Source organism: Mastomys coucha, unplaced genomic scaffold (assembly GCF_008632895.1).
Source record: "Mastomys coucha isolate ucsf_1 unplaced genomic scaffold, UCSF_Mcou_1 pScaffold16, whole genome shotgun sequence".
NCBI lineage: Eukaryota > Metazoa > Chordata > Mammalia > Rodentia > Muridae > Mastomys > Mastomys coucha.
In genome coordinates this window covers 69954576-69972969 of record NW_022196898.1, presented here as the reverse complement: position 1 = coordinate 69972969, position 18394 = coordinate 69954576, and the positions used below count along the sequence as shown (strand labels likewise).

The following is an 18394-nucleotide window of genomic DNA, read 5'->3' as shown; positions in this document are numbered from 1 at the left end:
ATATATGTATATATACACACACACACACATACACACATATACCTACACATCACACTCACACATACACACATATACTTACACATCACACACACACACACATATATATGTATATGTATATTCCTAATATACATAGAGGAATGAATAAGCACATTCCTTTATGGGCAAGGACATAGAGCTGAACTTCAATCGCCCATCCCCCCCACACACACATGCACACATGCACACATGCACACATGCACACATGCACATGCAGGGGACAAAGCATGCAAGAATTCATTTTCAAAGGGAAAAGCCTGGCAAAGAATCAAAAGATATGCAACATGTACTTTGGAGTATGAGCTTGTCCAAAATGCTGGTCAAATGACTTAGGGTTACACAGTAAAATTAAAACTATAAATACCTCAGATTTCACTTCTAATTATACACTCTAAATTGAGTTTTTCCATTTCAGAACATTGATATCTTGGATCAGATAAACTTTTTGTTGTTGTTGTTTAAGGAGGTATGTCTTACACAGCATCCATGAACTATACCCAAGTGGTGCAAACCAAAAGTGCGTGAGACATTTGACAAATGTCTCTAACACTGGTAAACCTTACCCAGGTTCAGAACCGCTACAGTAAGCTCATGTGCGCTAAACTTCACCCCAGGTTCAAAACTATGACAGTAGGCTCACATACACTGTCAGATTTATTGAGAATGTTCAGAGTAGCATGATACAAAATTGAAAAAGAAACACAGAAAAATCTTGTGCATGTACAGTGAGGGAGAGAACAAAATTGAGATAAACTGTGGGATATTGTACAATTCTAAAAATGAGTGAACTTGTAGTGAGACATTAGCTAGGCATGGTGGAACTTGTCTGGAATCCCAGCACTCAGGAATAAGAGACAAAGAGCTCATCAGTTCAAGGTCATCATTACTTATACAGAGTTTGAGGCTAGCCGGGCATACATAAGAACATTTCTCAAAAACAAACGAGAGGAGAGAGAGAGAGAGAGAGAGAGAGAGAGAGAGAGAGAGAGAATATCAAACTGGAGAGATGGTTCAGTGGTTTAGAGCTCGTTTGGAGGTCCTGAGTTCAAATCCCAGCAATCACATGTTGGCTCACAACCATCTGTAATGAGATTGGATGTCCTCTTCTGGTGTGTCTGAAGACAGCAGCTATGGTGTACTTACATATAATAAATAAATAAATAAATAAATCTTTAACAAAGAGAGAATATTATATAAAATTAAATAATATATTATTAGAGGAATACACACACACACACACACACACACACACACACATATGGCATGGGGTAAACTACATTTCCCTAAAATAGCTGAGATAATATTTCTGGTCCTATTTCTTTTCCAGAACCTTATCATTCTCCCATCAAGGAGTGGAGTCATTATGCTTTCCTGACAGCCACGTGGGACTTTGTAATTGTTTCTACTCCTAATCCTACATGTTTCTGAGACCAAGTCACAAGAGCCAGAGTAACTTCTGCCTTGTTTTCTCTCTTGTCTTGCGCAGACTTGGAATTCACTCAGCACTGTGTGAAGAAGCTCAGGCTACATGTGAAGAAGCTCAGGCTACATGAGGAGGTGAGGAGGCCCACGTGAGGAAGAACAAGTGCCCAGGGCCTAACCCCAGAGCCAGCCAGTCAGCCAGCCAGCCAGCCAGCAGTGAGTCATTTTAGAACTGGATCCAACAATAGCTGAGCTGCCCTGGAAATGATGTATTATTGGGACAGAATCTTGCCCTAATTACAGATTTGTGAGGCAAAGAAAAAATATTGTGATTTTTACACCATTAACTCGCTATAACAGTATGCATCTGAGAGAGATAGTAGATGCTCTAGTGAACACTGAGGGATGAGGAACAGAGTTAAGAAGCAGGGTCACAAGGTAGGGAAGAGATGGAATACGATGGATTAGAGTCAGAGAGAAACTGCCTAACATAGACTAGTCCACAAAATGGCAGGGTCTCCTCTGACATTTAAGAGCAATGAAACCATGGTCTTCAGCTGAAAGGAAATAGTTCTTTGAATATTAAAGAGCTGGTGAAAATTCTGGTTTCCGAAGAGCTGGAGTGTCCTGAGGAGAAGCAGAACCCACCCGCTAGGTTTTCAGTGCAGCCCTGGTGCTCTGAGGGGCTAGAGAAGGCAGTGCAGCCACCGAGCTCCTTAGCCAATGCTGTCCGTTGTTTAATCAACACTCGACGGTTATCCGTTGACATTTCAGAAACAGCGAAGAACCCTTGAAGGGACAAAGTGAGCATTGTGGTTCTGAGCTGCTTAGGACACTCAGGCCTGGCTCTGAGCGGTGGTGTGAACACGAGACACTTACCCTGCAGGGCAAGCGCTCTGTGCACACTCATCCCCAGGAGAGACTGGTGCTGGGAAACCCTGCTTGCTGGTGGTATCCCCCTGTGAGTTTCCCTTGCTCCCAGTGGGAATCCCAAGGCACGGGATCCAGCATTGACAACAAATCCAAGGTCTTTCAGGAGACCTGTGCTCCACTCCAGAAACTTGTAACAGGACCAGCTTGGGTAGAGTTGGAATGGAGCATCTGGGCCACTCTGAGACCTTGGTACATCATTTGTTCTTGTTCTTCTGATGAGCAGAGTGCCATCAGCACCCTTTAAACAGAAAGCATCTACGTGTGGTCTTTCCCAAAGCAAGAGCAGATAGAAAGGAAAGGAAAGAGTAAGAAAGCACAAAAGCCAAATATCACTATTATTTTTCTCCACGGTAGGATATGGATCTATTATTTCTAAATCAGAAAGCCTCAAAATCAAATACTTGTGAGCTATAAAATACAGCAAAGGAAGTAGTAAAATATGTTGGTTGGGGGCTGTGGCAACTAGAGAACTTTTTGGTGGGATTACCCACACATACAACTCATCTCCAGTCTCCTGATGACCTGAGGAAGGCCTCTTTAAATGTATCCAGTCTTCTGATTGTGACGAGAAGTCCCAAATCCACAATCTTTAAATACTGTGTTAGCTAAACAAGCACGTACATGAGCCACCTCTGGGGATGTAGAAAGAACGATGGCTACATCTTAGGGCTATACAGTGAATACAACGAAACAGAATCTACAATAATTAATTTGTGAATATATACATAGCGAAAAATCTATAAACATCATACAAAATAGGTCTAATGAAAACCAGTGCTCCCAAGGGCAGTTGTAATAGCGTCTTCCATCCCATGCACTATTTTTTTTTTTTTTTTTTTTTTTTTTTTTTTTTTTTTTGGTTTTTTCGAGTCAGGGTTTCTCTGTATAGCCCTGGCTGTCCTGGAACTCACTCTGTAGACCAGGCTGGCCTCGAACTCAGAAATCCGCCTGCCTCTGCCTCCCAAGTGCTGGGATTAAAGGCATGCGCCACCACTGCCCGGCCCCATGCACTATTTTTAAGACTTAGCTGTGAAACACCTCCTGTCAGGTGATGGGGGCTTCTTCTCCTCCCCTTTAACAGGAGTGGGACTTTATAATTTTCCAAAGCCGTGGCGTTAGGAAATGGCGCTAAATCACCTCTGCACGTGGGCCGTAAACAGGCCACACTGTTCTGCCTTGTTCCGGTAGCCCATGGCACAGACGTGAACTGACTTCCGTATACAATAGGAAGACAGTGGGAACAAGGGGGTTGCTAGATTAGTAAGTAGTGTCTTATTTCAGAACATGGCATTAACTAACACAAGTAATCAGAGCAAAACCACTTAAAATTTGCCTCAGAACAGGAATAAGAGTGGTGAAGCATGGCGCATGCTATGCTAATTCCTCATTACGAGGCCTTTCTATCATATAATTTTATACTATTTGCATACATTAACAACTGATTCATTAATGGAGCACTTATTTCCACAGTAAGCAGAATATAAGATTAGAATATACTGGTTACAGGATAAAATATGAAATATAAAATAGCAGAGTAAAAATGAAGTGGGAATTAGACGTTATCTCTAGGTCCTTGGATAACATATTCTTTTACATATGTATGTATGTATATATGTGTATGTGTGTATGTATGTGTTTGTGTATGTGTATGTGTATGTGTATATGTATATGTACTTTAATAGCAGTACTTACTTTTATAATCAAAATAATTCTGGAATATAAGCCCCTTTTGTTTCTCTTAGGATACAGGTATTGTATTATGTCAAGTATTATACACGGTCAATAGTTAAGGTAGTTATGCCTGACTCAAGATGCCTACCCCTCCCCAGGCCATACCCCCCTCCAACTCAGATCAACCAGAGGCCAGTGTGAATAAACCTTAGGATTCCTGCATAGCTTCAGAACTGTCTGGAGTCCTCTCCCTTCCATATCAGCCTCTCCAGGTCAGCAGCTGTGAACGTCAATCGCCATGACAGATACCCGGGAGAAAGCCTTTCGGATGAGGATGCATTCACTGGCCTTGTGGTCTCAAAGAGTCCAGCCCATAGACAGCTTTTGGCTTCTGGGACTGTGGTGAGATGGACCCTCACGGCTAAAGGGTGCCGTTGAGGAACACTGTTGGACAGGAGGCAGGAAAGAGAAACAGAAACGGGATCAGGGAAATGGCATTGTCTCTCCAGGGTGTGACCCTGTGACTTTTTCCTCCAGCAAGCCTCCACCTCCCAATAACATCCTTATATCATGAATCCCACAAGAGGACTGATGGATCCACTGATTAGGTCAGAGCCCTGAAGAGCCAATCACTATTTTTTTTTTTTGATATGGGGTCTCACTAGACAGCCGAGGATATGACTCACATTTGCTTAACTTATAGGAGGCCCTAGGTTTGATTCCCTGTCACCACGAAAGAAAAAAGGGGGAAAAGGTATATATGTCTATGTATGTGTGTGTGTCTGTGTGTGTATGTATGTATATGTATGTGTGATGTGTGTATGCGTATGTGTATATGTATAGAGATTACCTTTGCAAACTTGAATGTCTCACGCCCCCTTTGGTGGTATGGGAAGACGGGAGTCTGTAAGAAAACAAGGAGCGCTCTGTGGAGCTCGGCTCCCTCTTAGCTCTGGTGCTTAACCTCTCCTCTTTTCAGTGACTCATGGGCAGTCTCTTTCCCCAGGCCCTTATCTCACCGGAGCCTAGGGCCTGGATCTCCTATCTCGCTTCCCCTCCCCCTGAAAGGCCACCTTTCATAGCTCGGTCTTTTGCAGGTGCTGCCTCCGGTCACGTCTCCCTTAGAGGCTCACTCGGTACCAGCAGCAATAGCAGCCCCTGCTTTGTTCCCTGCCTGCCTTCCCATTATTTCCCTAGAGAGCTCACATATGCATTCTGCTTCTCTCTCAAGGACCTTCCTCTGTCCCATGCGCTCTCGATCTCAGTTTGAGTTCATTCATCCATGATGCTGTCTTGTCCGAAGGCCTACTGTGCACCCCAGAATAGTCCCAGTTTCCCTTGGATTTCTTAAAAGACTTTTAAAAAAAGATTTATTTCACTCATATGAGCATACTGTAGCTGTCTTCAGACACACCAGAAGAGGGCATCGGATCCCATTACAGATGGTTGTGAGCTACCATGTAGTTGCTGGGAATTGAACTCAGGACCTCTAGAAGAGCAAGCAGCCAGTGCTCTTAACATTGAGCCATCTCTCCAGGCCCTCTTGAAATACTTTTAACGTGCAGTTTTAGCCATAGTGGAGAGTCCTACCGATGGCCAGGGCAGTCATGTCTTATGTCATTGCAATTGTGTGTGGTCCAATTAGGTGGCTTGTTAGAGATGTAAATAGTCGGCTTTCAGATCCCAGCCTATGAGAACCAGAATCCTGAAGGTAGGAGAGGTCACCCTTAGGCTCTGCCTCCTCTCCAGTATACCCTGGGCTCTTCCTACCCTGGGCCCTCTCCAGTAGCTGCTCCTCACCGCAGCATTTTCCTGTTAACAGTTTACTATGCATATCACCCCTGCTCAGGTCCTAGGAGCTGTATGTTCGGGAAGGACTAACCCAGAGAAGAGTAGGTAACGGCTTTACCCACTCTAATGTCTGCTTCCATTCTCTACTGCACAGCCTTGGAGCACTCCCTCTCTCCCATTCCCTTGCTCCATTCTGCATTTTTTTTATTTTGGGGGGTAAGGTCCCAGCTCCCCTGCCAAGTACAGGCATGTATTGCATTCACAAACATGTGCAGTGGAGGTCGCCTGCTTATCAGGCGGTTCTGTGTCAGATAAGCTTTGCACACAGGTGCCCTGGCCAGCCCAGGGCAAAGGTCAGCGCTCTGCAGCGGGCCAAAGCCACACTTTACTAAGAGGCCTCTCTGTACTCCCTACCCCACTGAGGGAACTTTAGACCTCAAATCAGGTAGGACCACGAGGCTCCCAGCTCTTCAGGAATAAGATGACACACACACCTCTGCATGTGTGGGTGTGGTTTTTATTTGGATATAAGTTTGAAGTTATGAAAAAGTTGCAAGCATAGCATATAGAATTCCCATCCACTCTACCTGGGTCCACATTTTACCTATATCTGTTTCTATTAAGACTTTTATTCTTGGGTGGGGGTGGGGAGGTATCACTCAAAAGCAGTTAAGGACATTATGCCCATTTCCCCCTAAATATTTTTGAGAGAAACATGTCAAAACACAGCACAGTTTACGACTCTTGGAAGCATAATATTGACACAATTTATCTAACCCACAGTCCTAATTAAGATGCTATCAACCACCTTAATAACATTTTTTGTCTATAGTATTTTTCCCACCCAAGTACCCATTCAAATCATTCATTCATTCATTCATTCATTCATTCATTATTATCTAGTTGCTCCACCTCCTTAATCTTCATAAACATGGAACTGCTATTCTTTAATTCTTTGGACCCTTGAAGGACACAAAGGTCTATGCAGTAGTTTTTGAAGGTTTCAGATGGTTGCTTAGTAGACTGATCTTTTTTACCCTGTATTTCAGGATTCAATTTAGGTAAGCATTCTCTGAAAGGAAAAATCACCAAGGTAGCATTTTATCTCTTGAGAAAGCCCCTGCCTGCCCTGTGAACCAATACTAGCGGAGTTGGCGGTGATCTCTATAAAGACGGCTAACAACCACTTGTGGAGGGTGCCTTCTGCTGGCCATTGCCAGCACTGCAGCTGTAAACTTTTAACAACAACCCTGAAGGGACACTTCAGGGTGGTGTGACCCTAGGCATTATTCCTCCTTACTAACTTTGATTTCCTCACTGATAGAATGGGGATATCTGTGTCTTCTATTCTTTCCTTACAAATCGCAAGGTGATTGAGTGTGAAAGAGATTTACAAAGATGGTCCGGTGACTCATAGTTACATTCCTGCAGGCTCCTATGACTTTTCTATAGGTCCAGAATAGTGGTCCCTAGAGTGCCAGAATAGTGGTCCCTAGAGTGCCAAACCTGCTCTTTGTGATTCCCACTCACTATCTGAAAACCCTCCAATGAGTTTGGGCTCTATGGGCACCATGATAAGAGCCGTATCTCTGCTGGAGAATCCACGGACACAGGTCAAGGGCATAGTGAACTGGCTTTCAGTGTGTCTGTCCTAGTAGGACCACCGGCTAGTCTGTGTACCAGCTGTTATACTTTATACCCTGTGTTCACCAGGGTCACAGTCACCTGCTCTTCCCAGGTGGTAAGAGCAAACCCTCTGACATCCACCAAATATCCCCTCAACAGGTATTGTCCCCAGCACTTTCAGTGACACTACAGATGAGGAACCTGTTTTCAGGATGAGTAAAAATTCGCTTTATCCTGACTTCTGATTTTTGTCCATATTTTCTTTGCCCCCTTCTCAGAAGCCTAGGTCTCTGTCCACACAATTTCTCCCTGGTACCTTTCTTCCCTACTGTAATAAATATTTATTGAGCACCAGCTATGCTTCAGGCACTGCGTTGGGCTACGTGGAGAACTGGAGGGACAATTTGCCTCCATAAAGTGAATATAGTTATGGGACGGCAGAAGCAAGCAGAGCAGCAATTTAGTTACAGACAAATGTGCTCCCCCACCCCGCCTCCTGAGTCGGGGGGGAGGGTCCTGCTGTGCTTCTCAGGCACACTTAACACTTCCCAGGAGGCCCAGAGCCTCCTCCTCCTCCTCATTGCTCTGTTTTTATTTCCTGCTCTCTCAGGGCAGGAGAAACATTTACTTCACAGGCTCCACAGAGCTCAGAGAAGAAGAAATCAGTAGATTGAAGAAAGACTGAATCTGTTTCTCAACACAGACGTAACTGTCTGGGGGGTGGGGGAGAAGTGGGTGTTTGTGTTTCATCTCAACTTTACCTCCAGAGCAGAAGCGTCTGGAGTAGTGAACTTGACCTAATTTTACCCCTAGGGGCCTTTCATGTTTTAGGGACCTTGGCATTCTGGAGACATGGTGGAAGCACATGGACTTAGTGACGTGAGATGTAGACAGGATGGAGTCTCACACACTGTGGGCAGTCAGTATAGATGTGTGGAAGATCTGTAAGCCCCACCTTGTAATTTTGGAGCCACAGGAGGATGTGAGAAGGCAGCTTGGCTGGGTGGGGAAGTAGCCTGGGCAGCAGACTGGCAAGGCCTACCCAGCGACGGGATGGAAGCCACTCCTCATCCACCTGTGGGATGGATGCCAAGGTCAGGTTCAGGCTGCCTCAAGGTATCTTCTGAGAAAATGAAGCAGGGTGGGGTACCCAGGATCCCCACAATCTCGGAGGAGAAAGGGAGTAGAGGGATTCTGTGAAGAGGAACCGAGGGGGGGCAATGTTTAGGATGTAAATACATTAATATATTAATTATTTTTTTAAAACCAAGTAGTTGTGAAAAAATCAAATTTTAATGAGAGAAAAATAGGAGGAAAATCGCTGTTTCTCAAAAACTAAAGGATGCAGAGCATCGCAGGTCAGTCATCCTTTTAAGGAAGTGATGAGTGGCCATTTTGGCTTGTTGGTGGTGATGCTGGAGGTAGACACGGTTTCTCATACACGCTAAGAAAGCAGTCTACACTGAGTGACTCCTCTTGGCCCTGGCAGCTATTTGGAAAAGTAGAGGAGAAAATTCCATGAGAATAAAGACTGTTGCCTTAGTGACTCCTATGAGCCCAGAATCTAGTTCCCTATCTGGCACTAGACTATCCAGCAGACACACGTATTAGTCACAACGGACACATGCCATGATCTCGTTTCTTCTATTGTGGGGGCATAGCCCCCCTAAGAAGCTGAGAGAATACGTTTGTGTGTTCTCCCAATAGTTTCCCCCCAGATAATAGTTTAAAATTATGCTGTAGTTTCTAGCTTTACTTTCACTAGTGAGTGGTTCATGAAGCCAGTTGGAAATGAAAACTGGTTCAACAAGCAATTGCTGGTCACACTGAAGGTGTGAGCTATGGCCCAACGAGCTCAAGACAATCCTCGTGGTAACAAGATCTTGAGGAATCCAACAAAAACAAAAGACAGAATCAAGTATCCCAACTATCTAAGCTGTAATTATAAAAACAGGTACCAACGAGTATTTTACCAAAGTCCTGAAATTGCCTTCAGGTGAGCAAACACTACAAGAAACCAAAAGTATGAAGAGCCAAAGACAAAAGAGACACTCAGAAGAACAGACCTAGCTCGTCTGTCCTGAGCCTCTCGGGGTGACACCTTCCTGGATGGTTCCTCAGCCATCTGGTCCCTGGTCCCCACACATCCTGCTAAAGCGCAGACATGCTGACGGGCATCCTGCTGCTGCTCTGTGGTATCCGCTGCTTCCTGTGCAGGTTCTGTGAGGCTGACTGTATGTGAGTGGGCATGGTAGCTGGCATTAATTACCCCCTGGATCTAGAGGCTGAAAGTTCATGACGTGAGGATCCTCTCATTCTCCCTCCCTCCTTTCTTCTCTCCCTCCTCTTTCCCTCTCTTCTCCCTCCCTCCTTCTTTCCCTCTCTCAGTTATTTTACAGATAAAGCCAGGGAGGTTGAGAGGAGAGGAGTCTGAAGTCCGGCTCCCTGAGGGCTTGGGTCTTCCCTGAGGAGTCCATGTCCACCCTAGCGATAGTCACATTCATAATTCCTCTTCTCTTTCCTTCTCCTAGTCCAAGACAGACACTCTTCCATACACATTACAGACTTTCTTCCTCCTGCTCTTCAAAGCCCTTTACTATTTCACTCAACTCCACTCCTCAGCCACCCTCCATCCTCCATTCTCCATCCTCCATCTTCTATTCTCCCATCCTCCATTCTCATCTTCTATCCTCCATCCTCCCATCCTCCATCCTCCATCCTCCCATCCTCCATCTTCTATCTTCCCATCCTCTATCCTCCGTGCTCCATCCTCCATGCTCCACCCTCCATCCTCCATCCTCCCATCCTCCATCCTCTACCCTCCATCCTCCATTTTCCTATCCTCTCATCCTCCATCCTCCATCTTCCATGTTCTATCCTCCATCCTCCCATCTTCCATCCTCCATCCTCCATCCTCCCATCTTCCCATCCTCCCATCCTCCATCCTCCATCCTCCATCCTCCCAAGCCCAGGCACCAGTTCACAGAAGCATCTTACCCACCCACATAAGCCAGGCCTAGGCTTTCTCCCAGGTGTCTCTACCCTTACCCCTCCATGTTTTCACACATCATGCCACACTCACTCTTCCCTAGTCTCCAATCCTCCTGGCTCTGCCAGGCCCAGGGAAACCTCCATGTTCCTCCAGACAGCTTCCCAGTCCACCCTGGCTGCAGCAACTGCCCTCCTGGCAAACACTGCTTCTTAGGCCTCCAGCTTAGCTCAAAGCCTGTGAGGTTTGGTACCCTTACCACCGCAGACTTTGCTATTTAATTAAATACTTGAGATCAACATTCATGCCTGCCCTTGATTTTTTGGGGCTGTGCACCTGAGCTAACACACTACCATGCTTGCCTGTGTCCCAGAGTCGAGTTGTCTGGGTTTATACCCCAGTTCAGTCTGTGCTTTCTTACCTGTGATCATGGATTCTGAAAACTAACTGAAAACCTGCTCAATAGGTCTATTACTGCTACTTCTCAGCATTTATCAAGTATTGAGGCCAGACTATTCTACAAGAGCAGCCTTTTCTAGTTGGAAGGTATGAAAATCCTCACCATCCATTTATATTCCAGCACAGAGTCCAGGACAAGCCATAAAGCAAGCGTGTAGTGCATCTGAGGTTGCTAAGTACTGTGGAGGAGAACTAAGTGGCTAAGCAAGAAACCACGGTTTTAAATATAGCCCAGTAACCTTGAGAAACAGGTGACAGTTCTGTAATTGTGTAAGTACTTACTACGGTACTTGGAACTCAATAAGTGCTAGACAATGATTGCCTATTAGGCACTGTCAATGTTTTTGTATTTTCTATTTAAGAAAGCAGGGGCTGGAGAGATGGCTCAGGAGTTAAGTGCACTAACGGCCTTTCCACCGGGCCTAGGTTCAATTCTCAGGAGACAATCGTAACTTCATTTCCAGGGGACCTGTGTGCCCTCTCTTGGCCTCTGTGAGCACCAGGCACATGTGGGGCACAGGCATTCATTCAGGCAAAACACCCATACACAGAAAATAAAGAAAATTAAATCTCACAATCATTTTAAGGAGAAACGGACCGATTTGGCTTCTTGTTACAACTGGATTTTCTGTGGGTTGTCTAGGGAAAATGACTTTGCTAGTCAGTTCATGTTAAGGATCATCCTCCTTGGTCATCCCCTCCCCGTCGCCATGAAGCCCACCTGCTTTTAACTATCCAGATCCTCATGCCTTGGAAGGACTCAGAGGTGCTTCCAGCATCCTGTCTATCAGAAACCTTAGTCCTTTTCTCCTGTCTTTTGTTTCTTTCTCTTGAGGATTAGATAACCGCTTGAGAGGAGCTAAAACCCTCAGACATAGTCTGTGTCACAGAGTGGGCCTTTGCAGTGTTTAGAGAAAGGTGGCCAGTGCTGATGCCGGGACCTTTAACACAGCTCCTCATGCTGTGCTGACCCCCAGCCATAAGATTATTTTCATTGCTGTGTCATAGCTGTAGTTTTGTTGCAGTTTATGGGCTGGAATGTAAATATCTGTGTTTTCCAATGGTCGTAAATGACCCCTGAGAAAGTCATTCATCCTGCTCCCTGCCCTCCCCCTTCAGCCCCACCCTCCTTACACACACACACACACACACACACACACACACACACCTGCTTCAAGGGGTCACGACCCACAAGCTGAGGACTACTAGTAGACAGGACCTACCTACACAGCCGACAAGTTAGTTCCCTGAAACTTGAAAAACTTGATCTCAGCCCAGAACATCCTTGCACAAGTGAAGCTCAAGATGCTGGAGAAGTCACCGTCCAGAAATTTCTATAGAAATTGATAAGAACACCAAAATACATTTTTCCCCGATACCTAGCAATCAAATGTGGGATTTTCCACAGGATGCAGTTCTTTAGGCCTCAAGTTGGTTTCCTACAATTTAACTTGGTTCTGCCACTACCCACAGCTTAAGGGCTCCGCCTCACAAGACTGTTTCCAATCATACATTCTAAGCACCTCAAAATTTGGCTAACTAGTTCTATCTAAATCAGTGTTTCCCACATTCCCTTCCTCTGGCTCCATAACTTGCTAAAATTGCCCTTGGGGCTCAGGGAACACTTGTCTTACTATCACTGGTTTACCACAGAGAATGCAACTAATGAGCTATCGAGTGAAAGAAGAGAGACAGGCAAGTTATACAGTTGGGTATCTATGCCATTCCTGGCACACACCCTCCTGGGCACACACCCTCCTGGGCACACACCCTCCTGGGCACACACCCTCCTGGGCACACACCCTCCTGGGCACATGCCCACCTGGACACACACCCTCCTGGGCACACACCCTCCTGGACACACACCCTCCTGGGTACATGCCCTCCTGGGCATCTGTGTCATCCCAGACAAATACCCTCCTGGGCACATGCCCTTCTGGGCACACACCCTCCTGGGCACACACCCTCCTGGGCATCTGTGCCATCTTGGGCACACACCGTCCAGGGCACACACCCTCCTGGACACACACCTGCCTGGGCAAACACCCTCCTGGGCACACACCTGCCTGGGTACACGCCCTCCTGGGCATACACCCTCCTGGGCACATGCCCTCCTGGGCATCTATGCCATCCTGGGCACATACCCTCCTGGACACACACCCTCCTGGGCACACATTTTCCTGGGCACATACCTGCCTGGGCACACACCCTCCTGGGCACACACCCGCCTGGGCACACACTGTCCTGGGCACACGCCCTCCTTGGCACACACTGTCCTGGGCACACGCCCTTCTGGACACATACCCTCCTGGGCATCTGTGCCATCTTGGGTACACACTGTCCTGGGCACACACCGTCCTGGGCACTCACCCTCCTGGGCATCTGTGCCATCTTGGGCACACACTGTCCTGGGCACACACCATCTGGGCACACACCCTCCTGGGCACCTGGTCATGCCCACAAGCCTAGATCCATTCTTTCAGAATTTTATGGTAGTTTTGTGATGCAGGCATGATTGGATGCCTCCAAGTTCACTCTTATTGAGCTCAGTCTCCATTCCCACCTGAGAGAGTGGGGGATGGGGCTAAAAGCTGTAAACTGCTAGTCCTGTGATTGGCTCCTCTAGTGACCACCATAAAGTGCATCTAGTCCTCCCTTTTCCAGTCAAGGTACCTCATTAGCCTAGTCACACTTACCTCTCTACTGATCCAAAGAGTCCAGAGGGACCAAGTAGGACAATAAAAGAAGTCTTTAACACTGACGGAGCCAAAGCCTACAAGAGTCATAGTAACTTTGGGGTTTGAGGTAGAGACCGAAAAGTGTGTTTGTTTTGTCACAAGTGCCCTGCAGACAACTGAACCCTGTGATCGCCCACTTCTTGGGGGTTTTCCTCCTACACTGAAGAGGTTTTGACTGAGACTTCCCTAGACATTTTTGCTAACGTGGAATCCTTTAGGGTTCAGAGATGAGAGTCTTGGTTATCCTGCAAGGACCAAAACCTCCTAGGTTTTATCTAGGTGACCAGTAAGGGGCACCAGAAGGGGCCTGGAGAAAGGCGCACATGGCCAGGCACCTTTAATTTCTTTTTAGAGACAGCCCTGAGATATGGGTGGTGGCCAAGTAGGCTTCGGAGATGTCTGCAGTATGCATCAAGCCGCCTGTGTACTCTGAAGAACAGTGCCCTAAAGGCTGCAGAGAAAGCTGGGCTGCAGCACAGAGAGAGGAGAGGAAGAGAGAGAGACAGAGAAAAGAGAGAGAGGAGAGAGAGAGAGACAGAGAGAGGAGAGAGAGAGACAGAGAGACAGAGGAGAGAGAGAGAGAAAGGAGAGAGAGACAGAGAAGAGAGAGACAGACAGAGAGACAGAGAGAGGAGAGAGAGACAGAGACAGAGAGAGAGAGGAGAGAGAGAGAGAAGAGAGGGGGAGAGAGACAGAGAAGAGACAGAGAAGAGAGAGGAGAGAGAGAGACAGAGAAGAGAGAGAGGAGAGGAAGAAAGAGACAGAGAGACAGAGAGGAGAGAGACAGAGAAGAGAGAGGGGGGATGAGAGAGAGACAGAGAAGAGAGAGAGACAGAGAGAGGAGAGAGAGAGACAGGGAAGAGAGAGAGGAGAGACAGAAGAGAGAGAGACAGGAGATAGAGAGAGGAGACAGAGAAGAAAGAGAAAGAGACAGACAGAAAGAAACAGAGAAGAGGCAGAGAAGAGAGAGAGAGGAGAGGAAGAGACAGAGACAGAGAGAGACAGACAGAGAGAGACAGAGGAGAGAGAGAAAAGAGAGAGGGGGGAGAGAGAGAAGAGAGAAAGAGACAGAGAAAGAGGAGAGAAAGAGAGAGACAGAGGAGAGAGGAAGACAGAGAGAGAGAGGGAGAGAGAGGGAGAGGGAGGGAGAGAGAGCTATAGAGCCTATCATTCAATACACAGATCCAGGGGTGGTGAAGTGTAAGGATTACTTTAGAACCTCCTGGCATTAGGCTGCTCTGAGCATGTGTCAACAAACACCCCTCTGTGAGAATTCTAATCATATCCAGAGCTACATAAGAGCTGGCATGTACTGAGCAGTCTTGATGTGCTAGACAATTGTGCTGAGCACGCTACAAACGCTTTAAACCCTCGCAATAATCTCATAATGGGAGCAAACAACAGTAAAGCATCGCAATACGAGGGCACGAAAATGAAAGACGTGGCAATGCAACCCATTACATCGTATACTAACTAAAACAACAAAAAACAGCCAAAAACACACAAACAAACCAATAAAGTAAGTCCTATTATCATTAATAAACTTGCTTTTACTGTTTTACAGAAGAATCAACCACTTTGCTGATAGAATTTAAAAATTTGGTCTGAGGTCACCTAGCTCGTGAGCATCATCAGCACTGGAGTTTCCACCAGGGGGTCCGTGTCTGACTGTGTGTCTAAGCACCTGTGCACACAGGGGCCAGCCACAGATGGTGTGAGCAGAGAAAAGCCAGCCACCTGGGGCAATAAGACATCAATGGTCAGAGGCTCAGAGCTTCAGAGAACAGAGGGCTCAGGTTGGCGTGGTGGGGTGGTTGGAGCTCACAGTTTCTGGAGCTGCAGACAGTGACCTGATGTGTGATGGCTTGTTACAAAGTGAGGTTTCTGTCCTGAAAGAGGACATTGCCTGTGGGGTGGTGACCTATCATAAACCTCTCACCCTTGACTTCCTGGGCAACAGAGCTTTTTTTTGTTCTTGTTTTTTTTTTTTCAAGACAAGGTTTCTCTGTGTAGCCTTGGCTGTCCTGGAACCTGTTCTGTAGACCAGGCTGGCCTGAACTCACAGAGATCCCCTGCCTCTGCATCCCAGGTGCTGGTATTAAAAGCGTGCTCCACTTTCATAGGTCTTTTGTTTTGTTTTGTTTTGTTTTACTTTGCTTTGCTTTGCTTTGTTTTGAACAGGAAGTGTACACTGTCCTTGGCCCTTGCTTTTCTGAGGTAGCCACTGAGTACCTGTTCCCTTGCCAGTGATTTAGGAAGACATTAGTAGGTACAGCTATTACTAAAATCCTTTCTCTGGGAGAAAAGCAACCGATGACTACCCCTCCTCCCACTGACAAATCAAGTTACAAATCCATCAGAGCTTTGCCACCCCCCACCTCCCGGGGAAATCTATGAGCTCATCAGGCTTGCTTACAGAGCAATGGGTGAGGTGGGACACAGGCAGGAACAGAGGTAACCTTAAAGTAGCCACTCTGAAAGGCCAACAGGGATGATGTAACCCATGGCTGCAGACCAAACTCCCTCCCCAACCCTTCCCCACCTGTACGTACCCTCTCACCCCTCCCCCACGGCCGCATGCAATTAGGGAACAGAATACAGCTGGTTGAGAGAGGTGGCTGGACCTTCAAGTTGAGGATCCCATGTCCTCTGCCCCTCTTTCTTCTATGAGGGAAGTTGGGAGCAAATCTCCTAAAGATGGTGGTGTTAGATTCCAGCGTGGGTCCCCAACTCTCGAAGAATCAGGAGGGGGATCGCTGTAAATTACATGAGGTTTATTATAACCAGTATACTGGGATCGTCCTGCATTCAGAGCAAAGGCGACGACCAGGAACAAAAGCACACACACTTTTTATACCTTTCAGTACATAGGTTTACAGCATGAGTTGGTTATCTCTCATTGGTGGAGCCCATTGTCTTTTGTTCTCATTGACCTTTATGCCCCAGGTGAGGGAGAGATACCGATTGCATGATTGCACGTAGGAGGGGTAGGGGAGATCCACCCTCCTGGGGACGTTTCCTGGAACCAGGCATTTCTTGGGGATGGGTGTTTGCTCTGTAAACCTTTCTGAAGCTGTCTTTAGGCTAAATGGACATTCCCTTGCTCTTTGGTATTTTTATGAGGTGTCCCTATTTGCTCAATTCTTACTTACAGTGGCAGCAGCTAGTACTACACATAGTCATAAGGGCAATTTGCTTGAGTCCTTGGCTAAGGGCCTTGTTCCTGTTGCCGAGCCATGAGGACAAAGTGCCCCGTCCATCTCCTCCTAGGCCCTGTGATGTCCAGATACAGTAGCTATCCCACTAACTCAGAGTCCATCCTAGGAATGCCAGAGCCAGAAGCAGGAAGGACGTGGGCTCCTGGCAATTGAATCACCAACTGCTTCCTGGGGGTCATTGTCCCAGGTTACTTGTCATGTGAGACACAAGTCTTCATGGTGTGGGCAACTGTCAGAGCCTTCTGTTTCTTGGGACTCAAACGAATGTCAACTGACTTATCATCCAAACGTTTTTCTAAGCAGGGAGTTCCGGGGTTGACTTTAGCTTGCTCTAAAGATTATTCCACAGAGAGAAGGTAAAACAAGAGAAGCTGCCAGAAGGAGTAAAGTTAGGAGGAGTTCTGGGTGGACAGACATCTGAAGTCTTCCTTGCCCTTTACTCTGAAGGGATTCGTGTCTGACAAACAGGGCAAAGAAAGCACGCAGAGGTGGAGTGTGAACCCTGCATAGTCCTGTCGTGGAAAAGTCCTGACTGCTTCACTGTCCTTTGCCATCAGAGCTAGCTGACCTGGTTTCAAGCAGCTTTGATCTGTGGGGGTGGAGTAAAGAGAAACAAGCAGTGTATTGAATATGCATAAAAAGTGTCCCACTGCTTGACGTCCATCCTTCCTCTCTCCTTAAAGGGTAACCTAGGCTACAGAGGCTGTGGTTGTGGCTCGGTGGCTGAGCACAGACCCAGCACTTGTGAGGGCCGAGGTTTGACCACCAGCACCATTTACTTTTGAAAAATCTCAGCAATAATGTTTGTCTAGCATGTAAGTTTGATTTCCCCCAGCCTTACTCAACACTGTAGTAAATACATATATACATACATACATATATACATACATACATACATACATACATACGTGCATACGTGCATACATTCATCAGAGAGATCAGAGATTTTGTCTTTTCTGCTCTATTCCTAGTATACCTCAGGGAATGTTTGTTGAATGAACAACTAAACAATAGACCATCATTCCAGGCTTAGCCCAAGCACCCTACAGGACTTTGCCCTCCCTCCTAGATTTTGGCAGCAGTGGCCTTGCACTAGCCTGGTGGACTGTAGTCCTAGGCACAGCACGACTCCCAAAGAACAAGCTCTGCAGATGGAGATTGGTCTATCCTGCCCTCCTCTAAGCTCCCTGCTGATGACATTGCTAAGATACCCTGTGGCAATCCCTCCCAAGTCCTCGATCTCCCTCTATATACTACATACATACATACATACATACATACATACATACATACATACATACGAGACCCTCTCTCCCTTTGTTCTCTCTCCCACATCCTCCAGGCACAGGCCTTTCTTTCTCCCAGATCTTCCCCACCTACACAGCTTCCTGGCTGTACTCCTCACAGGCTTCTGTCACACTAACCTCATTGTCTTCAGTCCTCAGTTCTCAAATGACCCCACACCCATGTGTCCTCTGAAGCCCAAAGCACTTCCCCACCGCCCCCACATA

The 18394-nt window shown here is 46.7% G+C and overlaps 1 long non-coding RNA gene across 1 annotated transcript in view; it reads right to left on the bottom strand.

Annotated features, from left to right (window-relative positions):
• Positions 1-8753: 8753 nt before the first annotated feature.
• The window catches only part of LOC116093717, a 24622-nt gene continuing 14981 nt past the window's right edge, over positions 8754-18394 (bottom strand). Inside the window, exon 5 of the long non-coding RNA XR_004119810.1 lies at positions 8754-8968. This is a non-coding gene — a long non-coding RNA (uncharacterized LOC116093717). The remainder of the gene's footprint in view (positions 8969-18394) is intronic.